The sequence below is a fragment of the Mauremys mutica genome, chromosome 4, assembly GCF_020497125.1.
Source record: "Mauremys mutica isolate MM-2020 ecotype Southern chromosome 4, ASM2049712v1, whole genome shotgun sequence".
Lineage (NCBI taxonomy): Eukaryota > Metazoa > Chordata > Testudines > Geoemydidae > Mauremys > Mauremys mutica.
In genome coordinates, this window is record NC_059075.1 from 26036611 (window position 1) to 26062401 (window position 25791).

The window sequence follows — 25791 nt, forward strand, 5'->3', positions numbered from 1 at the left end:
GTAATTATTCCCCAAACTATATTTAATTATCAGGTACACAGATAAATTGACATTTTTATTCCTTTTTTAAATATTGAAAATTAATTGAAAAAAGCTTTTTAAGAATGATAATTAAATAAATATGCTATGAAACAAGGCCATGTGCAATTTCATTTTATGTGTAAATTATATGTAGGCCCAGAGGGGATGCAGTCTTATTATACAGTTTACTCCTCCATTAGCATTTCAATAGAAAGACTTTTCCTCCTGGTTCTGAGGAAAATAGGGAAAGTATGCAGCACATGCCAGAGACTCATTCATAAAGGGGGCTGAAAAAGTTCATTTATTTCCCATAAAAACTTTGGTTGGTTGGTTGGTTTGGTGGTGGTGGTGGTGGTGGTGGTGGTGAGTGGGGGGGGGTTGTTTTATTTTGTTCTTGATCTGCAACTGGAAGTGTGGAGCAGAACTTACTTCACTGTGAAGCAAGCTATAGTGTAGGTTGCAGGAGGTCTTAACTTATGCCCCAATACTATAATGATGGATCCCTGATGAAAGTCCATTTGTGTGCATGCAGTGGCAGAAACGGGGCCCTAGTTTGGAGCAGGAAACCCTTAGTGATCTAGCAGAAGCTCTTATCTTTGGCCTTTCTACTTTCCCAACATGTACTGATAAATAAATGCATACATCAGATAGAGGCCTATAGCAACCCATCTGATATTCGTACACAGTACAGAACACTCATATTTTTTGAAGAAGCGAAAATATCACCCAGTGCTGGGAGAATAAGTTTCTTCTCATCAGGCGGTTCCTGGAATGTCTCCATCCAACTGTGGTTTATTTAGCAATGTAACTGATATCCCTTTGTTTGCTGTGTATTGCACCTTTAAACATGTAAGGGCTGTGCTGTCTGCAAGACAGGCTGCCATTTTGTGTTCACTTTAATTCAGGTTGTCAGAGGAGACACATACACTGGGAATAGTCATGGATATCTTACTTTTGTTCTTTTTTGTTTTGATGTTTTCTTAATCTTCATTGAGTCACGTTGAGTGAAAGTAGCCATGGTTAGTGTCAAACAAACCTGATTTTATATTTTGATGAGATTGCAGGTTTGGTTGATAAAGGTAACTTCATATATGTAATATACTTAAGATTTAGTAAGTTGTTTGACTTAGTACCAGACAACATTCTGATTAAAAAATTAGCACTATGCAATGTTATTTTTTTATTATACATTATATTATTTGCACTCTACAGTGCTATTTATTTATACTATAAAATAAAGAGCATGTTAACTGGATTAAGAACTTGCTATTCAACATTTTTATCAATGATCTGGAAGTAAATATAAAATAACTGGTGATACAACTTGCTGATGATCAGAAAACTGGTAGAGGGATTAATAATGATGAGGACACGGCAGTCATACAGAGTGATCTGGATTGCTTGGTAAACTAGGCCCATTCAAACGATGCTTTTTAATACAGCCAATTGCAAGGTTGTACATCTAGGAAATGCAGGCCATAGCTATACAATGGGGGATAGTCAGGGCCGGCTCCAGGCACCAGCGGAGGAAGCACATGCCTGGGGTGGCACATGCTAAGGGGCAGCATTCCGTCCATTCTTGGGGCGGCACAGTCCAACCAGCTTTTTTTTGGTTTGTTTTGGCAGTTCGGACGGCAGTCCAAGCAGTTTTTTGTTGTTGTTGTTGCTTGGGGCGGCAAAAATGGTAGAGCCAGCCCTGGGGATAGTATCCTGGAAAGCAGTGAGTCTGAAAAGAATATAGTGAACAAGCAACTGAATATGAGCTGCCAGTGTGATGCAATGGCAGAAAAGGGCTAGTGTGATCCTTGGATGTATAAACAGGGGAGTAGCAAGAAGAAGCAGGGAAATGATTTTGCCTCGGTATGCAGAATTGGTGAGACTGATACTGGAACATTGTGTACAGTTCTGGTGTCAACATTTTTAAAAGGATGTTGAACAATTGTTGTCCAGAAAAGAGCCACAAAAATGATTCAAGAGCTGGTGAAAATGCCTCACAGTGAGAGACTGAAAGAGCTCAATCTGTTTAGTTTATCAAGAAGGAGATGGAGAGGTGACTTGATTACAGTGTGTAAGTATCTTCATGGGAAGAAAATACCTGGTATGAAAGGGCTTTCACTAATGGAGACGGAAAGAACAAGAACCGATGCCAGAAGCAGAAGCCAGAGAAATTAAAATTAGAAATACGACACAGATTTTTAACAGTGAGAGTGAGCAACCAATGGAACAAAGTACAATGGGGAGTGGTGGATTCTCCATCTCTTGATGTCTTCAGGTCAAAACTATATACCTTTCTTGAAGACATGCTTTAGTGAAACACAAGGTATGGGCTCAATACACGGGTGCCTGAGTGAAATTTAATGGCCTGTGATATGGTCGGACTAGATGATCTATTGGTCCCTTCTGGCCATAAAAATCTATGAATTTATTAATGCGAGGCTTTTGTTTTCCTGCAGAAAACAAACAAACAAACAAAAACCAACCAGTTCTAGAGGACATTGTTGTTTCTGGATATCTCGCAAGTTTGTAATGGCTAAAGATGTAGCTGGCTATTTCCAGAAAGGCTGTCCAAAGTATTGTATTTTAAAAAGAAGGTTGGCTAATGGCAAGGTAATTGATGTGCTGTGGCTGCTTACATAATCATCTCATTGATACTTTATACCCTCCTCCTGATCCCCACTTTGTACCTACCAGTTGTGTCTCAATGTATGGGGCAGAGGCCATTTTTAGCCAAGTGGGGACTTGATCCCTGACCTCTAGGCATTAGTGCAATATACACAAATAATAAGAGTGAAAGGAAAATCAAGAAAATGAGAGGAGAGGGTGTTCACGTTTATCTGCTCCCCTTCACTTTGTTTCCTTCCCAGCACTGCTGAATTATTAAGGTTGGAGTCAGCATGTGAATATTCTGAAAGTACCATTATATTTGTGAACCACTCAAAGCCTTTGATTCTTTACAAGTCTCTAAATTATCCTAATATTATTCACAGTTTGCATGGCACTTTACAGGGATATCTCTGTTCTCCAACTTTGTCATTTATAGCAAATACGTAATAACATACACGGTGATACAGTGGGGTAATATATCAATCTTCTCCCCCTTGCGCTTATTACAGAGAGCTGCATGGGAAAGCAAAACTCACAGAAAAGCTTCCGGCTTCACCAGTGCAGTCACACTGAATCTTTTATAAATAAAAATGCAGCATATTTTCCCAGTAACAAGGGATCTCAGTTGTGTTCCTCTACGGCCAATGCCTGTGTATATGCAGGGCCGGTGCAACCATTTAGGCAACCGCCTAGGGCACTGGGATTTGGGGGGCGCCATTTTCTTCGGCAGCGACCATGGTGGCCGGATCTTCTGCTGCCCCGGTCGCCGCCAGCATTTAGGCGGAGGGAGCTGGGGCGGGGGAGCGTGGGGAGGGCCACCTGCAGCAAGTGGGGGCGGGCAGCACGGAGGGGAACTCCCTGCCCCAGCTCACTCCTGCCTCCCCAAGCATGCCGTGGCTGCTTCACTTCTCCCGCCTCCCAGGCTTGCGGCGCCAATCAGGCACCTGTGTATATGCAAACTTTAATCTGATGCATATGATCTTGACCACCTTCAACCATCTCTCTTACCCTTAAGCCCTAAAAGATGAACTGTAACCCTTTCATTCCAGATGTTTTGATAGCTCTAAACTGTGAAATGAAGTTGCAGTGTTGTTTACAAACAGGCAATCAATATATTGTTATAAAACATTAACCCTTTACATCCCATCAGCTGAGCAGAGCTAATTTTTTGGCAACCAAAAGAAGTCATAGACTCCTCAAAATAGGGCATATATTCCCTTCGTCACTGGCTTTCACAAGAATCCTACCTTGAGACTGGCCTGATAGAGAAGCAGCCTGCAGCTCCACGCACTTTGTGGATTTTCTCTGCATATCACTTTGTATTTGGCTTTCCCATCTAGCCACCTCTTCAGGAAAAGGGTCAGTTATAAACGACCTCAGTGAGGCTGAGATCTCCTGTACTTCTGCAGACTTCTTTCCTGGCACCCCACTCCATTTGCTTCTGACACAGGACAGTGGGAGTAAAATTCTTCTCTTGATTGTCCAAAGTTATGTTTTCCTCGTCTTCCCTTTCAAAGAAAGCCTCATTCAGAAGATCTGGGTTTTGAGCCAGAACCTAAAGTAAGATACAGGTCTTCTCTTACTACTTCTGCTGAGATATCTGCTTTTAGAATTAAAAAAATCAAAAAGAGCTTTCCTTTCTGACCATTGCTGGCTGTGATACTCCAGTTTTGGAAATAATTTACTGGACTATGTCTGGCTCCAAGGTTCACAGGTGTTGCATTTTGCAAAAGGTGTTTGGCTCAATAATTGAATATACACAGACATAAGGCATCTTCTGATTATAGCACATGATATGTTAATATGCATCTAACATACTAGATTTAGCTATTCCCCGTTGAGAACATTAAAACAATTTGCTATATTCCAAGTGTCCTTGTCTTTCCTAGTATCTGTCTAAATATCAAATAGGAGGGGAAGGTAAGATCTATTTATAAGGGCCTGTGACTACACCACTTTCTTCTAGGTGTGAAACTTAGTTCTGCCCACTTGCTGCCATTTAAAGGGCAAGTTGCTAAGACCATATGTGAAAAAATATTGTACTGTTATTCCTTTAAAATGAACAGAATTATCTATTCTCTAAATCAAAGGTAATCTCTTTTGATCTACATTTAATAGGTCATCTACTTTCACTGCTACAGATGTTTGTGATAACGTATAACTAAATCAAGATCCAGACACTCTGGAATTGAACCTTGGTATTTTCATGAGCATACTGTAAGAGAATGCTAATGTGACTTCGAAACCAATTGTTACCAACAAGAAAAAACTGTTTTTATTATCAAATACAAGTTCAAAACAAAGTGAAATCCAGTTTCAAAAATCTGAGTTTGATTAGTAAAATAGAGAAGAGGAATGGAACATCCTTTAGCTTTTAAAAAAAGTTAAAATATCAGGTGTCCACAGGCTTTTCTATGAACAATCTGCCAATCTGTGCCAAATTATTAATTAAAAATAGGCCTTAACCAAAGGATGCATGTTGTGTCTACTTATAAAAGTGTGTGATGCAGAAGTTTCCACAGGCTGAATTAGCAGGTGAGAGCACTTTCAACCTGCAACTTGACACTTACAGTATGCTTGTGTCTTATTTGCACAGTAGCCAGTTTCACAGTGGGGTTATGTGTGCCAAGAAGGAATTTTTATAAGTCAGTACCAGTAAACTTCAAAACTAGTCCCAATGATGGAAGGGGAAAACAGCTCATAAGTTACAGTAAGCAAGAGCTACCTTTTAAAGCCTAGTAAACCAGAGCCGACATATGCTAGAAGTTGTAATTCAGAACCAGGGGCTGGTGTAGTGGAGATAGTACAGGAGGGATGTACTGTCTGTGTGTGCTGCGGAGGCATCTCAACAAAGTGAAGGTTGAAGATCTTTATTCTAGGAGATCTCAACAAAGATAGATCAGCAAGTAAAGATATGTATCAAGATCCTAGATGAGATCAACCTGCCAAATGTGAATGGGAACTTGAGGTCCATTTTAATTTGAACTCAGTCTATGTAAGACATTAAAGTAATGCTGTTTTGATTCTTCCTATAGAAAATGAACAAAGGAAAATATCTATTTGGCTCCCTTTGCAGAAAGCGTGAATTGTGGAAGGTTAACTGTTTGAGCCCTATTGAGGACAGGCTAAAGGCTAAGTCAAAGAAATGTAATTAGGGAGAATGAAGTCTTAAAAGGAAAGATAGTAATATGCAATACGGGGAGAGCTGTATGTAGAATATTGGGTGACACTCTCAATAGCAAGAGGTCACCAATGGGCAAAGTTTTAATAAAGTTAGAAGTACCCACCTAGGATTTCACCTGTAGATTTTAAAGGAAAGGAACCATGAAAACTGATAGACAGTTTTAGAGTAAAACCACCACAACCCATAGGATACTTTGTATCAGGCATATATAGCAAATGGTAGAATAAAATCATTCTCCATATATGGAGATTTTAAGCTATTTTGCCACTGATTGGCTTCTTTTCAAGTGAGCTTTGTTGCCGCACAGTACTAGGTGCTTCACCCATCAAAACCATATAGGGTCATTGTCACAGATATAGTAATATACTGAAATATGCTTGGAAACCTTTATTGAATTGAGTGTTAGTATCTCTGGGGTTTATTGTAGTAAATGCAAAGTTTATGTATTATTGTGGGCCAGGACTGTATGCAGCCTCTCTAGGGAGAGATGTGGTGTAAAGCCTGGATGATCAAAGCACTATATTGAACAACAATGTGCTACAGAAGAATGGACTTTTGGGACAATGTGTATGAGGAGGATTTCCTGCTATATATCTAGATGGAAGAAAATGCAAATTCCCCACCTCCAGTTATGCAAAAACCTTGCCTTTAGAAGCTACCCCCTGAGGCGGGATCCATTGTCTGCTGATTACCTATTACGTGAGGCCAAGATCACAGGCCCAGGCTGTATAAAGGAAAGATTGAACTAGTCATGATTGTTCTGATTTAGAATCTGAGATAGTTATGAACTTGTAACCATGGGGAAAACACAGTTGTGGGTTTAGACTAGAGTCTGAGAGTGACTTTTGATAAGCTTTTCAGCATGCCTGTAGGTTCTTTCTATTGTTTCTAAAATGTGTTCTCTGTAATGCGTTCAACTTACACATAAATGTGCTAGCTTATTTGGCTGTGAGGGTAAATTATAACTGCGGGCTGTTATATTACTCAGAACCTCTGGAGAGAAAGCAATGCACAGCAGCTGGCCTATTTAGACAGTCTGGCTTTCTGGGTATATCACAGTGTAGGAAGGAAACTGTGCAGCCTGGAAAAACCCCGGTCAAGATGAAGAGAGATGTGCATCTCTTTCCAAGAGAGGTGGTGGGTGAAGGGCTAGGAGCCTAAAGTGGGTACCCTGAAGGGACCACAGAGGGGGGGAATACAGGTGCATTTGTACCTGAATTGTGAGACTTATATCTTTAATAAGGACACCTGCATACAGTAGGTGTAGCAAGGTATATACCAGGAATGCCATGCTATGCCATGCAATTTTTACTTAATAGGTGAAACAATCCTTATGGCATTATTGTTGATTTTCTTTATTCTTCATCTACCATCTTCTGACTGTAATATACCCAGTGTATATCTGTTATCACACTTACCACTTATGTTTGTTATTTGATCATGTGTAAGAGTCTGACTATCCCATGAAATGATAGGTATATTGTGTGTGGCTAGTTAGTGATCAGCCAATGGGTGTATAAATGTCATACGGCAAGCTATGCTTATGAGTAGTATCATTCAAAAATTCCACCTTTTAATTAAGAAGATTCATACATAATGCTTGCAACAAAATAGAATCACTTGGCATCCAGCAGAGGACATGTTTTCAGTGTCAGTGATTCATTGCACAGAAATACGGGTCACTAAAACTGCAGGACCCAATAATTTTTTTCTGCTAACTGTTGACAGAAGCAAATAGCCAATATTCGGTCCCAACATCTCTCAGGTTTCTTTGTTCTACTTTGCAAAATGATGTTGTAAACTGCACCCGTCAGTCACTCTCCCATGTAGCACGATGATTTGTTCTAGGAAAATACCATGCCTGCTTTACAGTTTTGAAGGAAGAAAATTGCCATATTTTGAAACTGAGCTGAGAAAAACATACATCTCTATCGGGGAAAGGTGGCATGTTCCTTTCCACTGTATGTATTCAAGCAGCAACTTTAGAAATGCCATATTCTCTGGGCGTTCTGAGATGCGATATAATCTGCAATTGTGTCTTAATAAATAACCTGCACTGAAAACAGACTGAAGTTGCTAATAGATCCAATTGGAAGGAAGCATTTGGCTTGTTGAGACCCAACAGGATTCCATACAATCCATAATAGACAATTCTATAAACTGCACATAGGCAACTGATGCTCCAAAATCTCCATTTGTTTATTTTACTGAGGGCAAATGAAATACACACGTGCTTAAGAACCCAAGAAGGCATTCATTTTTCTTATAATCCAATTTATTCTATTACTAAATAGTGCCAAAGGTAATGTTGAAGTGATCAGGTTAAAATTTATGTAAGCTGAAGCAAAGAGGTGGCTTAATTGAATAAGTGCACTTAACTCATTAACCTTGTGCTGCTAGGACTAATCAGTATGAACCCCATATTGCTAATAATCACAAAGGCAGCAAAGTTCTGCTTCTTACTTATGCCCAGAAAAGGAGAAGGGGAAAACCAGGGAGAACGGAGGAGAGAGAGAAAGAGAGTATTATCGGTTTAGGAGTGAAGGAATGGGCTAAACATGAAGTAAGCACTTCTAACAGAAAATCTTGTACTAATACAAAGCTGCTTTTTCCTCCCACACTGAACAGAAGTTATTAGTTAAGAAGCAGAGTGGACAGCTGCTGCTTTTGTTGTCATGAGTTATGGGAATGTGGGAAAGATTTGGCAGTTTCAAACAAGAAGGAAGCAATACTGCAGATCAAAGACCCATGACCCTGTTTGAATTGCCTTGATATAATGAGGCATGGCTAAAGAGTGGTGTCACAACTATCTTGGTTCCCAACGTTGTTCAGGATGGAGGGACAAGAAGAACAGACTATCCTTAAATGTCTGGGGCTCCCTAGAATGGGATTAGTGATCTACATAACAGGTTTGAAGCACCCAGGATTCCTCCCTCGATCCACTAATTCATATGCCGGTGGAGCCAATTCAGTTCTTAATCCTTGTGGAGTAGAGAAATTGAGTTCTGTGAACACCTGAAAAAATGATGCCATCTTTATTTGGCCTGGACAGGACATTAAACATTCTGTGGCACATTTCATAAGAGGAGTGATTTGTTCTGGTGTCCAAAGCCAAAAAAGTGACTGCATTTCAGTGGTGCTATATGTGTAAGCTTTATAAAGCACGATGGGATCCTTAGAGATGAAAGACACTATTAAAATGATAAATTTAAAAATATATTACAGCAGGAACAGGAGCATCTGTTGGAGCTAAGGTTGCATAATGCTTGCCATTCTAGTCTCTCAGCTACTCATATAAAATAATAACAGTATTACCTCCCAGCTGTCCCAAGGCCTAAATGACATCAATGTCTGCAGGAAGACCGCAAGCTGAAGCTAAACCTAGGCAAGATGGACAGGATGTTAGTGTGAAGACTCATCACTGCTGTCACTCTAGGGGTTCTACCCTCAGAACCTTAAATCTGTAGCCTGCTAGCCATAGTGATCCTGGCATTTGTCACCTCCAGCCTTGCACTGTACCCGGCAGTTGCAACAACAGCTCCTAAAAATCTTGATTCATTATGATGCACTCAAATGCTAAGCAACACAGACCAATCTGCAAACATCATGCTACTGCTCTGGATAATGTAAAGGCTCCCTATAGAGTGCCTTATAAATCCCAAGTATCAGAGGCGTAGCCGTGTTAGTCTGGTTCTGTAGAAGCAGCAAAGAATCCTGTGGCACCTTATAGACTAACAGACGCATGAGCTTTCGTGGGTGAATACCCACTTCTTCGGATGCAAGCAGTGGAAGAAGTGGGTATTCACCCACGAAAGCTCATGCTGCAAAACGTCTGTTAGTCTATAAGGTGCCACAGGATTCTTTGCTGCTTTTATAAATCCCAAGTTCTGGTCCTAATCTTCAGTACCCGGCCTAAGCCAGGGAAGCTAATGATCCAACCAGTGGACCACACTCGGTGATGAACCCTGGTCATGTGCCACATGAGGCACCGTTGCGCATACGCTACGAAGAAGTGGGTTGAACCTAGACAACTTTACAGACAGCCTGTCTCTCTATGACCATGACCTTTTATGACAGCTTTGAAGCCCAGGTAAAATGGAGTGAGCAGTTGCAACAATGAGACTAATGAGATCAGGGTATCAGAGCTTTTTTGGTGGCTTCCCTTTGGCATCCCATGACCCAGGAACTCCCTTCCATGAGAGATTAAATTGGTCACCATCCTCACTGCTTTCATGGTGAAATGGAAAATTTATTCGTTCATCATAGCTTATTAATAGTAACAGCAGTAGTAAAAATGATACTATTTTAAAAATAAACCTAACTTCACATCTAGGCAGGGAGGAGTGAGACTACAAGATGGACCCATTTGAATTTTGGAAGGTGTTCATACAGTAACATTTTAAAAGTGATATAAATGCATATTTGCATGTATAGATACAATACGTATACAAAAGTCAGTATATCAAACGATGCAGTACAGCATATTTCTAGTCAATGGCTTTCAAGCAACATTTATTATAAACCCAAACAAGGGAGGGGAATGGCTTTTTTTTTTACAGTTTATATTTAATAGGTGCTGTACCTTTAATGCATATTAGCAACTGAAAATATGGAATGTGATCATTCCCTATTCATTAGGAGATGCACATTACTGGCAAGTGCTGAGCCAGATTTCCAATTGCGGCATCTAAATAGATGAATGCATGTCTCCAAACTGAGTCCAGATAGATATAGTTGCATTTTCATATTTTAAAGTGAAACATGACATTATTTATTTAGTATTTTAATATTGAAGTATGCCCAGTAAATCCTTCAATAAATCCGTTTTTTACTCTAAGACTGGTGTGTTTAAAGATAGTCAGCTGTGGCCAATGTCAGTAAGTGTGTTAATAGGGTGGTTGACAGCTCCTGTGGAACAGTTTGGGTTAGCTGCGTTATTGGTTCATGAAGTATTTCTTCAAATATTATGAGTGACAACAAACTTGGAAATGGTGCAAGAAAGGCGCTTCCAATCCATGAAAATAGCTCTCGTTTGAATTCTCCAACACCCAGACTGATATGCAATTAACCAGCACTCCTCCTGTACTGGAACTGCATGTTACATTCTTGAACTGTCTTGCTGGGAAGTTAGGTACACTGCTTCTTATTACCAAAACAATCTGACTTGAAATTGTTAGATGTTTCCTTTGCACAGTGTCAGGCTTTAAGCCCGGTGGTGGGAGGACAGGGTGGCGAAGGAGATAGATTGGAAGGGGGTTGAGATATTGGGGCATGGAGAAAAGACTCATAGAGGGATAATTACTGTTTTCTCCCACCCTATTCTTTACTCTAAAGTAACCTAATTTTTCCTAAGAGTCTTAGTCACTTTTGCCAGAATGATAGGCACTTACACAGCCTGTTCATTAGGACGGGGATGTTAAAATCAGTAGCCTGTAAGGTCCATGTGCACAGTAGGAGTATGTGTGACTTAATAATGTACTTTAGTACCATATATGTTCTAAAGAGAAGGGGAAAAGCACATCCCATAGAATCAAGTGTGATTTACAGCCAAGTTAGGGTCACGTCTCCTGAGGGTACTGCTACACTCAGAGGACAAGTAAGATGCTTTAAAGATTGCCTGGCCCTTTATTTTTCCTGCAAAGTACCAGAAGGTTCATTTAAGGTTGGAGATGGTTGACTAGAAATTTTCAGCTTTCCAGTTTGCTCTTTTCTTTTGCGGCAGGGGAGGGTGGCAATGCCAGGGGCCCAAAATCAGGTGACAAGAGAAAAAGAGAAAAGGTGAATAAATACCATCCAGGGCTGTAGATTATATCAGTTTAAATAAAACAGATAATGTGTGCCCTGAGAGTTGACCTTTACCTTATAAAGGAAGGTTATATTTCAGACCTTATTGCCTCATATTGCTTCCCTGTGTTTATTTGTATTGAAAGTAATATGGTTAATGCTCTACAACAAACACCCAGCATTTATTCCATTTCTCTGCATGCAACTGCTCTCAAATACCACTGTGATACTTAAAGCAGTTTAACTTATCATTCCCCTTTAAAGTTGTCATTCTGTCACAGAGCTTAAAAGAAGCAGGCACTCGGGTCTTGCATTTTGCATTCTTCTTTTACCACTCAAACAGGGTATTTGTGGGGGAAGGGGACTGTGAAAAAAGCTGCCTGTGCCATTGTATCTGACCCATGCCTTGGCTGAACTGAGCTCCAAGTCAGGTTTTCCATTTTGTGGTTCAGAAATTATCAGGTTTGGGGTTTTAAGTGGCTTCTCCCTTCGGTTTCAAAAATAATGTTTACCATAAGCTTTATATATACTTTCTATCGAGTGAGGAGTCATTGTTCTGTTAGACCTTGTTGTGTTAAATCGTAGTGCTTAAGGCTAGAAGGGACCACCACTAGTCTGACCTCCTGTATATCACAGACCACCAGCACCTGCACACTACTCCCAAAAACTGAAATTAGGCCAAAGTATTACGGCTCACAAGAGACAAACAATTATGAGCTAGAAACAGAATCAGCGGAATCAAGGTGCACCAGTGCCCAAGGCCCCTGAAATGGCAGTGAACTGATTAAGTGATATACCCAGATAATCCTGGCAAGTGACCCACAACCATATGCTGCAGAAGAAGAAGGTAAAAAAAAAAAAGCTCAGTTCACTGCTAATCTGACCTGGGGGGAAATTCCTTCCGAACCCCACATATGGCAATTCGTTGGACCCTGATCATGTAAGCACGAGCCAACCAGCCAAGCACCTGAGACAGAGAATGCCTGGTCCCACCTTATAGCCCTGGCCCTCCTCCTCTAATGTCCAATCTCCAGCCATGGCCTTTCCCGATGCTTCAGAGGAAGGAGGTTAAAAAAACCCTCCCAGAATCCATTGGAGGGAAAATAAAAACCCCTCCCTGACTCCTGCAGGTGGTCAGCTGAAAACCTGAAGCATGAGCTTCAATTATTACAACAGTCCTCCTTCTTGGGGCATGGTATTGTCCTGTGCCTCTGTGGTGTATTGTCCAAAACTGGATCCAGACAAGAAATTAGATGTTCAGGCCAATTCGGTATGTAGTACACTGCTCTAGCAACTTGAAATGAACCAGCTGTGAATTCACCTGGTGTCTCTGAATCCTCCATCAGTCACCTCTATGCTACCATCCCTTCCTTCTGCAGCCTCTAATAAGGGAGCATGGCTAGGGACAGGTGAGTGAGTGTCTGGAGTAGAGCTGGGTAGCAATGTTTTTTTCCGTCCCATGCAAATTTTCAAGATTTTGTAATTTTTGCTTGAATCGGGATGAAAAGTGGAAATCTTGAAAATGTTGCAGACTGATCACCTGAAAAACAATAGGATCAGGTGAATCAAAATATTCATTTAGATCATTTCTAAGCATTTTTCTTTTATTACAATCTTTGTTTTTTTTTAAAAAAAATCTTTTAATATAAATTATCAAAAATTTCAAAATGAAAAGTCATTTTGAACAACAAAAGAAAACTAATTGTTTTGAAAATGTCAAAACAGGATATGTTAAAAAATTTCAAAACTTCAAAAAGATTTGTCAAAATCATCTCTTTCTTGTGAACCGTTTCAATCTCAATGAATCAGCATTTCATGACATAAAAAAGTCAAAAATGTATCATTGGAAAATTCCCAAGAAGCCCTAGTCTGGAGTATCCCTAAACTCCAGTGACCTCTGCCTGCCAATACGGCATCTTGGTCACTGTTGCAGTTGATGCAATTTAGAGCAGATGTAGAAGTGCTCTTCCAACTGCCTGGCAGATAAGGATCATGTACTGCAAAGTTGGCTCATAACATTTCTGGGTGTCAGTTGGACAGTTTTGAGGATCTGGCCCATGGACTTCAAGTTTTTAATCTATTCCCTCACTTGGCTTTTCTAGTCCATGCAAGTTCTTAATCTGCCCACATCCCCATAGTATCTGAGCACCTTGCAGTAGCATGACTAACATCTGTCACATGTGGTTTGTTCCCTTTTTCATCCTCTCCCCAGAGGGAAAATTGTGTGTGCAATGTAGTGTTTTGATTTGGAACGTCATTTTAACACATCCATCATCATGTATCACTTTGCCTTTTTAGTAGCCAATGCAGCAGTAGCTTTTATCCTTTAAGATGCCAGCTTCCCTCGAAATTACTGTGAACACCTTTGGTTTCCAAGCACACCCCTCTCAGCAGCATTCCTGTCCCAGTAGGTTCTGAGCCCTGGTTATCCACCTGGCAGTGCATTTTCTTGCTGCAGGCCAGCAGGCCAATCTAATGTAAGCTTATGAGAATTCTCTGTGGAGATGGCAACATGCAAGACATTCACTAAGTGACTGGGCACCTCTGTTGCTAATTAATTGGCTAAACCATGAAAAGAGCAGAGCTTTTACCACTGAGGCTATTGTGGTGCCCTGTAGACATAGCCCTGTCTCATCGGATGCTTTCAATATTGCATCTGATTTGAGGGAGGCTAATCCCACTGCTGTTCATCTAGGTCACAGGTACACACACCTCTTCCAACATAAACAGCCGCTGAAATGGCCTGTGAAGTAATTACTGACCCTCAAGGGGGGAGAGAGGCCCTGCTGGGTTGTTCATGTTTCTTCATAACATATTATATGTGCCCCACTAACTTCCTTTCTGTAGACAGCAACATAATGAACCTCCTGGATGAATTTTCAACACTGCAATAACAACAGATTTAGTGATTTTTTTTTCCCATTTAAAGCTCTCACACACAAAAACTAGACACTAGACCGACGAAAAGAGTTGTTCTTCATTAGAGGCCTCACTCAGAGTAAATAGTACCTGACGTGCGTATTCCCATTAAAGTCAATGACATTACTCGTGGATTAGGGGGTATTATCATTATTTATTATTTCTAAAGGCTTCAACCAAGACAGGCAAAGGGTGGAAGGGGAAACAGGGGCATAGAGAGGTGATGAGACTGGCCCAAAGTTGCAAAGCAGGTCAGTGGCAGAGGCAAGTTTCCTGACTGACACCAACTCTAGTGCCTATCTACTGGCTATGCTGCTGTTACACCAGAATTAGGGTATCAGACTCTGGCCCTAGATGAATGCAGGAGCTCAATATGGAAGCATAAGAGAACAGAGCAGAATGCATTGTGTTTTCAAATACATTTCTAAAGCCTTTTTGTCAGGATCAACTGAAAGTCTTTAAGGTGTTTGGAGATTTTTAATATAGAATATATTACTATATCTGTGACAGATCTGCTTTAGTAGAGGTAGGGATCAGAGCTAGGCAAAATGTCCACAATGAAACCCCAAATCATATGAAATACATCTATTTTCATGTCTTGTTCAAAACTTACAGCTCAGATCCATTGGAAGGCTTTTTAAGGGTCCTGATTTTGACAAAGCCTGGGCCCCAGTTTCTAATGAATCATTGACAAGTTATATGTTTGCAAAGAAATCATGTGAAATTTGTACCATGAAAATATTTGTAAATAGTTTTCTTTGTTTGAAGCAACCAATGGCTAGAAAAGGTGAAGCCAAAAAAGAGAGGTAGTTAGTCCAGAAAATGCCTGGAGTAGAGTATAAACCAGGTAGTAAAATTGGTACCATGGAGATCAAACATAATCTCTAAAAATATGCTATTTTGCTACTTAAGGGACTGCAGCAGCATCATAGATCTTTTGACCATATATCTGATCTGTCCCATGATGGGAGAAGAATGTTGGAATTAGGTTTGGTAGATTGTGTATCAACCTTTATATGCTTGTTGCTACTTGTGGGCTGGGGCTTTGTCAGGGAAAGAAGGAATGAAAATATCTTCCCTTGTTCTGGGCACTTCATAGATGAGGGAATCTACCTCTGTGAGTGGTTAGAAGCTGACTTATTATTAGTTGGACTTGCCGAAGACAAGGTGGGGGCAAGGAAGATTTCCATTGGTTTCAATAAGCTTTGGATCAAGGCCAGAGAGAGAGATCTGAGAATGTACAGGTGGGAGGGTTAGGTACCTTCTGAATAGGATGGGAGTGGGATGTGATTTTTGCCTGCTGTTAAGTGCCAGGCTAAAATTCTGCCCATTCAGTCTACTGCCATTGCAATTATTAATGTTTGTGTGGTGTAAATAAAGCTGCTGTCTTGACTTTCTGGTAATGAGTTGCACACCTGACCCATTGAGGCCTATACAGAACCATCAGTGTGTGCTCCACAGCTATGCAATCCTACAGTCAGAGCTGTCCCTTGGGTAGGATGAATTGGGGCAACCGCTCCGGGCCCCGTGCTTTGGGGGTCCCGCGGGCCGGTGCAATTGGCCGGTATGGTCAGTCCTGGAAGAGACAAATCCATCACTTCCACCCAAGGCCCCGCCCTGCCTACAGTACACCCATGGAGATTGACAACTTCTGACAATTGCAAAAAATTCTTCTAACAGAGAAAAGTCCAAGCCTCCCTGCTAGACTTTCTTTTGAACTCAGCTACATTTCATCAGTGGATAGATTTGTGGTAAAGGTCTGTGCTCTGAACTCTGAACAAACGAATCCCTCTTCTCCTCCCTCCTTCACTCTTCTAAACTTAGTTTTAAAAGAAGATGATAAAATGGAGGAGGTGTGGAAAAGCTTACACATGAGCTCCCAGTATTCTGTGGCCATAAGGGCTAAAGCAATCCTTAGATGTATAAAAAGGGTGCAATTCTGGCCCGTTTAAGTCAGTGGTATAACTCTGATTGACTTCTATGAAGACAGGTTTTCACACACACACACATACACATACACATACACACACACACACACACAATGTAGTTTCACCTTGGGGGTAGAATGTTGTGGGGTTACTAGTTTAAAAATAAAGGGATTCCCAATTAGGCCTGCTGAATAAATCCGCTGCAGCTCTAATTTACCAGGAAAAACCCCAGGATGTATTTTCAAAATGAAAACCCTAAAATAAGGGTCCTTCTGGAACGGATGTGCAAGTCATGCTGCATTCAGCCACTTTTGCAAAAACTAATTTTAAGTATTTTCTTTTTCTGAGCAAAGGAGCATAAAAAACCCTAATATAGTATTTGGCCCTGTGTTTTAAATGGCTTATCACCAAAGGCTCTTAAGCAAAGAAAGCAGTCATGGAGTAAGAGGGAAGGTCCTCTCATGGCTCAGTAGCTGGTTAAAAGATAGGAAACAAAAGGTAGGAATAAATGGTCAGTTTTCACAATGGAGAGAGGTAAATAGCAGGGCCTCCCAAAGGATCTGTACTGTGACAAGTGCTGTTCAATATATTCATAAGTTAGCTGGAAAAAGGGATAAACGGTGAGGTGGCAAAGTTTGCAGATGATACAAAATTACTCAAGGTAGTTAAATCCAAAACTGACTGCGAAGAGTTACAAAGGAGTCACAAAACTGGGTGACTGGACAACAAAATGGCAGATGAAATTCAGTGTTGATAAATGCAAAGTAATGTCTATTGGAAAACATAATCCCAGCTATACATACAAAATGATGGGGTCTAAATGAGCTGTTACCACTCAAGAAAGAGAACTTGGAGTCATCATAGATAGTTCTCCAAAAACATCTGCTCAATGTGCAGCGGCAATCAAAAAAGCTAACAATGTTAGGAACCATTAAGAGAGTCCTTTTCTGCAGAACTGCTGCCTAGCCATTCTGTCCTTAGTCTGTAGCAGTGCATGGGATTCTTCCATCCTAAGTGCAGGACTCTGCACTTGTCCTTGTTGAATCTCATCAGATTTCTTTTGGCCCAATCTTCTAATTTGTCTAGGTCCCTCTGTATGCTATCCCTACCTTCCAGCATATCTACCACTCCTCCCAGTTTAGTGTCATCTGCAAACTTGCTGAGGGTGCAGTCCACGCCATCCTCCAGATCATTAATGAAGATATTGAACAAAACCGGCCCCAGAACCGACCCTTGGGGCACTCCGCTTGATACTGGTGGCCCACTAGACATGGAGCCATAGATCACTACCCGTTGAGCCCAACGATCTAGCCAGCTTTCTATCCACCTTTAGTGCATTCATCCAGCCCATACTTCTTTAACTTGCTGGCAAGAATACTGTGGGAGACCGTATCAAAAGCTTTGCTGAAGTCAAGGAATAACACATCCACTGCTTTCTCCTCATCCAAAGAGCCAGTTATCTTGTCATAGTAGGCAATTAGGTTAGTCAGGCATGACTTGCCCTTGGTGAATCCATGCTGACTGTTCCTGATCACTTTCCTCTCCTCTAAGTGCTTCAGAATTGATTCCCTGAGGACCTGCTCCATGATTTTTCCAGGGACTGAGGTGAGGCTGACTGGCTTGTAGTTCCCCAGATCCTCCTTCTTCCCTTTTTTAAAGATGGGCACTACATTAGCCTTTTTCCAGTCATCCAGGACCTCCCTCGATCGCCATGAGTTTTCAAAGATAATGGCTCTGTAATCACATCAGACAACTCCTTTAGCAACTTAGGATGCAGCGCATCCGGCCCCATGGACTTGTGCTCCTCCAGCTTTTCTAAATAGTCCTGAACTACTTATTTCTCCACAGAGGGCTGGTCGCCTCCTCCCCATACTGTGCTGCCCAGTGCAGTAGTCTGGGAGCTGACCTTGTTCGTGAAGACAGAGGCAAAAAAAGCATTGAGCACATTAGCTTTTTCAACATCCTCTGTCACTACGTTGCCTCCCTCATTCAGTAAGGGGCCCACATTTTCCCTGACCTTCTTCTTGTTGCTAACATATCTGAAGAAACTCTTCTTGTTACTCTTAACATCCCTTGCTAGCTGCAACTCCAAGTGTGATTTGGCCTTCTTGATTTCACTCCTGCATGCCTAAGCAATATTTTTATACTCCTCCCTGGTCATTTGTCCAGTCTTCCACTTCTTGTAAACTTTTTTGTGTTTAAGATCAGCAAGGATTTCACTGTTAAGCCAAGCTGGTCGCCTGCCATATTTACTATTCTTTCTACACATCGGGATGGTTTGTTCCTGCAACCTCAATAAGGCTTCTTTAAAATACAGCCAGCTCTCCTGGACTCCTTTCCTCCTCATGTTATTCTCTCCTCATGTTATTCTCCCATCAGTTCCCTGAGGGAGTCAGAGTCTGCTTTTCTGAAGTCCAGGGTCCGTATTCTGCTGCTCTCCTTTCTTCCTTGTGTCAGGATCCTGAACTCGACCATCTCATGGTCACTGCCTCTCAGGTTCCCATCCACTTTTGCATCCCCTACTAATTCTTCCCTGTTTGTGAGCAGCAGGTCAAGAAGAGCTCTGCCCCTAGTTGGTTCCTCCAGCACTCGCACCAGGAAATTGTCCCCTACACTTTCCAAAAACTTCCTGGATATGTGAACTGTTGCTCCACATGTCAATTGCCTTGGACATTATAAGTTGGACTGTCCGTTTAGGAAGACATCAGTTACTGATACATTGTATTTCACGCAAGCCTTTACTGTTGTAAACTCACACCAATGTCAAATCAGAAAAGCAAGGTGTGAACTAATCTATTAAAGTACCAAGCTATGGGCGAGATTGTTCTGTTAAAATAGTCTTTAAAAAGGATTAAACAAACCAACCAACTGTGATAATTATTTTGAGAACAGGAGCAGAAGAAAGTCAGAAGGTAAAGAAGAATTGAATGAGAAAAGCCTTTTTATGGAGTTAAGAGGGGAGGAGGGGCTTTGAATGTACCAAGATATTTGGAAAATAGTAACCACAGCACAAGGGAAAGAAAACAAATAGTTTTAACAACAAACATCATAGCAAGATATACACATAAGAATACTTATGGCTTGAACGTATAGCTCTGCTGGGAAATTACATGTTGCAGTTGTTGCCGATAATGCCCTCTCCTGGTGATGCTATTGCAAATAAGTCTGCGTGTCAGTCATCCCTGGGACCTGCATTTACAGTGTGCAGGGTGAATTTACTGTAGTTAAAGAGAGACTTTTATCTGAGCTAAATGTCACTATTCCTTTTTCTTTTTTCCCCTCTGTTCCAAAGACTAGCTGTAGGTAAATTATTTTAATAAGGTAAGATAGACCACAGTAGAGTTTTCTTTTTCTTTTTTTTTTTTACCCCAAATAATGCTCTCTATGTCATCTGTATATTTATGATAGCTCAAAGACATGGGTGTGTGGATCTAATTAAAAATGTGAAAGGGTTTAGCAGCCTGCTGCTTCCCTGTGAGTCTCTTGTTGCCAACTCTTGGCAGCTCTGCTGTCACTGAGCCAAATTTTTAGTCTTCAGCTGAACTGCTGCCAGTGTGCTGCGCTGCATGCTGGGACTGTACAGCCAGGAGGTACTGTGTTAAACTCTCTCATATAAGGATGTACAGTGAGCAGGACTTCGTCTTCAATCACCCAAAAGAAAAGTGAAGGAGAAAGCCCACTTCTGCCTGGTGAGCCTCAAAGTCTTAGAGGACACAGCGACCAATTCCATCAGGATGTTGTTTAAGGAAGAACAAATTTAAAAAATGAGGTGGGTTAACCCATGTATTTGTTTAATGTTGCAGGAACATTTATATTCAGCAATGTAGCTGAAATCAGTCTATTTAGGGGACAAATTAAAAATGGACTTTCTGCAGTGGGAGTTTGACCTCTAGGCCACAATTTCTTGCCAAAGGAATGCCTTACCATTCACCTCCATATAATCCTAGCAAGTTTGGGCACTTTGCTCAAATAAGTGTTACAGCCAATAGCAGTAGAGGTAGGTTGATGGAAATATGTTTAACGCTACCCCGTCACCTAACAAATTCAGGTATAATGTGGGACTAGAGAGGGTTATGGGCTAATCTGGCTTGCAGACTTTGATCAATGCACTGACTCACTTGGGATTTAGAGTGAAAGAAGCGCCGGGTCTCACAAGTCAGTGATAGGTTTTCAGCTGCTCAGAATTAAATTATCCTTTTAGCCATTCTGTGCTGCATTCATTTCTGCAGGGGAAATAAAATTTGCTTACTGATTTTTTTTCTTTTTGTTTTTCCATGTCTCCTTTTGCTCCTTCCATCTCCCATTTTCATTCTCTTTTTTATCTCCATATTGTTTTATTTTCTCTCCTTTGTGTCCCTTGTTTTCTCTCTCCTTCTTCATCTTAACCCATCCTCTCCCAGGGTTCCACATTTCCCTCTTTTTCCTCCTTATCTTTTGCCCTTTCCCCCCACACCCTCCCTGCACTGGCTAGATCTCTCCACCTGAGAGAATAACCCACCTCAGAGGTTGGGCCTGAGACCCCTTTAAACCTTTCATGTGCTTGCACTGTATTTCTGGAGATATTCAGGTTGCACAGCATTGAAATCAGCTGTGATCTGTCTGGCAATGAAACAATAACTTCATGCTCTTGAAAGCAACATTTACTCCAGATTTGAATGCTGGATTTTTAAGAATAAAACAACAACAAAAAGTTGGCACAATATCAAATACTTGTCCACATTCATTCATAACACTGACTTTAAATGAGACACAACACTAAAAGGACAGAGATGGAGGGAAATAAACATTTACACTGATGATCACACATTGTGTATAGAAAAGCATTTAAAGGAGTAGAATCATGGCACAAGTGTGCAACACACCTGAACTCCACCTCTTTGATCTTTCCTCTGGGGTCCTTTTTTTTTTTTTTTTTTTTTTGCAGCGGGCCTGCTCTGGTAAAGAGGTAGGCCTCAGAAGCCTTTTGGCACACAGCCCAGGCTTTGTGGGCCACTGGAGAGATGGGTAGCTAGGTGGAGAAGTGCCCTGAGGCAGGTGTTAAAATGTTGTTCCTGGTTCCTTGGTGGTAATCATTGCAAAACAATTCTGTCTGCTCTATTCCTATCAACAAGCTGCTTTCCCTGGCTCGTTGCTAAGAGACAGGACTGTTGCTTACAAGTTGTTTGGTGCTTTAGATTTTCATAATTTATTATCTTGGCCTCAAAATTTATGTTAGTTTTTTTTTATTATTTTATTTTGCTACAGACACAATAAATTGTTACATAAAACAAAGGTCACATATCTACCAGTGTATTGGTTGCTCTTATAATACACTTTGCCTGGGCAGAGTTTAAGTTCTGTGAAATAAAATGCTATTATAAACTGAAGATGAATATCATTTTTGTCCATTAACTTCTTCATTAGATGACTGGTTAGGTCAATGGATTCCCTCAAGATTTCTTCACTATTGAAAACATGTTTCTGTCCAACCAAGAAGGAAATGAATTGAAATGATTCCAATTATCACAAGAAAGACGCCGTCTCTTCTTGCTCTACACTTCAGCACCTAATAGTTCAACTCATCAATCCTACTTTCCTGAAGTTCAGTGCTAGAGATGTTTAACCAATGCCAGAAATTACTCTTGTGCATTAATCTAGCTTTGTGGATACACAAACCTTACCTTGCTAAAGTGTTTTACACTTAACACTAGTTAAATGAGCTCAGTGAGGAGTAATGCCAGAGTGGAAATGAGAATAATTTGCAGAGTTGTTAAGTTGCAAAATAACTCTGTCACAGTTCACCAGTTTAGAGAAAAAAAATGAAGAACTTATTATTATACTCCCTTGTGGAAATTAAGAATACTAACCTAGGGTTAGGATTTAGTTGGCTGTTTAACAGCATAGTCATACAGGAAGCTGGTGGTGCTGCATTCACTAACACAGATTTTATAATGGTACCAGCACCTTAACATTGACTGCATAACTATTAAAAATCTTTTTTGGAAATTGACTACAAAACTAGATATTTCTGCCTGACCAATATTTTTTCTGTTAGCTGGTTGTAGCAGAGCTCAGAGGATCCAGCCCATATATCCCTCACCTTAACTAAAGAAAATGGAACATTCAGACTTTTGTTTGTCTAATTTTAGCAAGTAGATGGCAATCCTGGTTGATATTTAATTACTTCTGAATGCTAATGAATAGCTTTAGTGATAGTATTTGATTTTTTATAAAAATGGAGCACTTCATCTACATCAAAATGTGATGTTATGGTACATACCTGTATTCTATAAAAACAGAATTTAGGTTATTATTACCACTGGAACTATTCATTTAAATTTGAAAGTAGATAAAGAGGAGGAATATTATTTATAATTAAAATTCTCCAAATAAAAGTTGTCTACTCTTTATTCCTTCCATGAGTCATACCTAGAGCCTCTAGGGGTGGAATGCCTATTTTCGTATCTCCGAACAAGCATTCAGCTGGAGTCTGGGGTCAGGTCCAATGGGGATGCATATTGGCGTCCCCACTGCAGAAGGAACAGATCTATTGCAAAGAACTCTTACCAGAAATCTTCCTTGAAGCCTATAGATTTTACACTGTTTTATTTGGTGGAAAAAAAATCATTAGGTGAAAAGAACCATCCATAATTCCTAAAGGAACGTGAGTTGAAAAGTGCATCGGCATTAATATTTTTGCAGTGTGACCTTCTGAATGCTCAATTTAAAAACTTTTTTTTTTGGGAGGGGTGGAGGTGAGTGTGGGGGAGGGGGAAGAAGTAGGAGGACTTTTCAGCTTTAACATTCCAATAGCTAATGGGAAACCAACATGTTTATGATCAGCTGTCAGTGCTTTGGGTCTTGCATGAGCAAAGGGCAGCAAAGACATGCGAGTCATTATAACAGGACTCCAGAAAATACAAAAAAAAGTTTCTAAAGTGACAAATATACCATCTCTGTGTTTTGGGTAAGCCAGAAGGGAAAAAGGAATCAGAGACATGATCCCATTACTAATTTAGCTGAAGGCCACCTGTGAAAACATAAGAAAGTCCTCTAGGGATTGTCATTGGCTGTGCACTCAGGTGTGTCGAGTCCATAGTCTAATCAGGAGCTTCATCTCTGGGCCTCTGCCAGAAATCTGATAAGTTATTCTACCATTCAAAATCAATGTCTGCTCAACAGGCCAGTTCTTGGGGTCCCAAAAAACAAAGGCTGGTGGATCATTATCTAGAATTCATGCCTCAATAGATGCACTTGGATTTTATCAGAACAGAAATAATAACTGATCAAACAAGCCATGTGGACTGTGATTAGATTAAATAATCAGAAGAAAGGAGTAAAAATCCCCAACATTTCCAAGAGGCCAGTCTGATACCCCTGAAGCTTTGTTAAAGAGTTAAAAAACAAAACAAAACAAAAAACCTAGACCTATCATTCACCTGGTAGACTAAAATCTCATCTTAGACAGGAAAGGGCAGGTTGTTCTAAAGGCCTGCAAATCATACACACTGCTGAATAGAGAAAAGTTTTCCTGACAACGTGTGCGTTTTGGGCGAACAAAGTAGATTGGCCCATGTTGCTTCTACTTAGTCTACTTTCACATTATTTACTGAGCTCAAAAAACCCCTTGCTTAAAAATAAAACCCAGTTTATAAAAGGAAGTGTTTTGGTTGAAGCGCTATGTTTAACACTTCTAATTGCTGAGCAGAAAAAAAGGCTCATCAGAAATCCTTTGCACAATGCTCTTTATTACATGCTTAATTTTTCTTCACATCATCAAATTTCCCCTACAAGCGGGTAGACCTACAGGCCTCAGGTTGAGCAGCGGGAACTCAGCATTTTATATGTTCTGGCCTCTCTGCAGGAAAACACATGATGAGTACCAGTGAGGGCTCTCTGTTGCTCCTTTCTCTCAGGCAAAATGCCCATTGAATTAAATAGGATTTTTTCATGAGTAAGAAAAGCAGGACTTGGCTCTGGGAGGATATTACACGTTTGAATGTACTTGATTCCTGGTGCCAGTGTTCCATTGTGCCCGGTTATGGGAGAACATGAAGAACTGGAGCGCATTCTATCACTGCCTCTGGCTTACAGAGGATATTGTAATATCTCATTAGTGTAAACTAAAAAAAAGGAAGCTGGTAGAATAAGGATTGGAGATTGTTGTATGGTTTTTCAATAGTACAAAAAAATAAGTACGTGCAGTCATTCTATATATGGGCTATTAATATTGTACATTTACATTGTGCATTGTCTTTAATCCAAATGAAGAACGGGTAGATGACCTCTTTCTCAAAGGTGCTTACAGTTCCTACTGACTTCAGTATGATTTGTGGGTGCTGCAAATGTCTGAAAATAACATCTGTAGAGCCCATGCTTCAAGTTGCTGAATGCGTCCTGTGATGTGTTGAGAGGATTAACTTCCATTGAATTCACTGCAGCTAACAAACTCATATACAGAGCAGAATTTTCCAAGATGTCCCCCGATTGTGGCCCCTGAATTAGCTCCCACAGACAGCATTTGTGCCTACAAACATATGATTTGCGCATGCAAGGGCCATTTGCTTACACAAATTCTGGACCAAATCCTCCAGTGTGGTATAGCCACTTTGTCTGAAGAGCCAGTTTGTCTGGCCTTCTGAGGTCACCCCAATGTAAGCAGGATCCTTTAACAGCATAGAACCATTTGAGAGACTATGGTGCCTTCCACGGGTGCCAGATTAGGGGGTGTTGCTGGACGTGAGGTGCCCAAGACACCCCTAAACTTTGCTGATTCCAACCTCTAGTTTTGATCACATGAAGCCAGTGACAACAAGCATAGCATAGACTAACCCTGACACAGCGGTAATTTACACAGCCCTGAACACTATGGTCTGAGGATTGCGGATGTGCAAAGGGGATCTTTATGCCACACCAATGGGATACACACATCCATGTTTGACTTGTGCTGGGTTTTCTTCATCTGTAGCTGAAAATTTGGTTCACTGACTTTTCTCGTTATAAATAATTTTGTTTGCAAGACTGTTGTCGCAAACTTAGAATTTGCCTGAAAGAATACAAATACTTTAACCTTCAGTTTATTGCAACTTACATATAGTGTATACATGATATATGTTTGTGTGTGTGCATACACATCTATAATACTACAGTAAATTGAAATATAGCAACTACTTCATATGTAATAGATATACAGTAGTACAAAAAAGTAACAGAAAAAATACCAAGTGCTAATGTTATTATTTAATAACAGTTTAGCAGCTGGTGCTTTGAAAACACTACATTCAAGAGCTGCTGCCTTTTCTTCTATAAGATTATCAATGTATGTATAATGCACAATATGACCATTTATTTAACATATTCCTATTTCTGATG

General features: G+C 40.6%; 1 long non-coding RNA gene across 2 annotated transcripts in view; it reads left to right on the forward strand.

Annotated features, from left to right (window-relative positions):
- LOC123369612 overlaps positions 1–25791 on the forward strand; it is a 252313-nt gene that overhangs the window by 192577 nt on the left and 33945 nt on the right. The window lies entirely within an intron of this gene.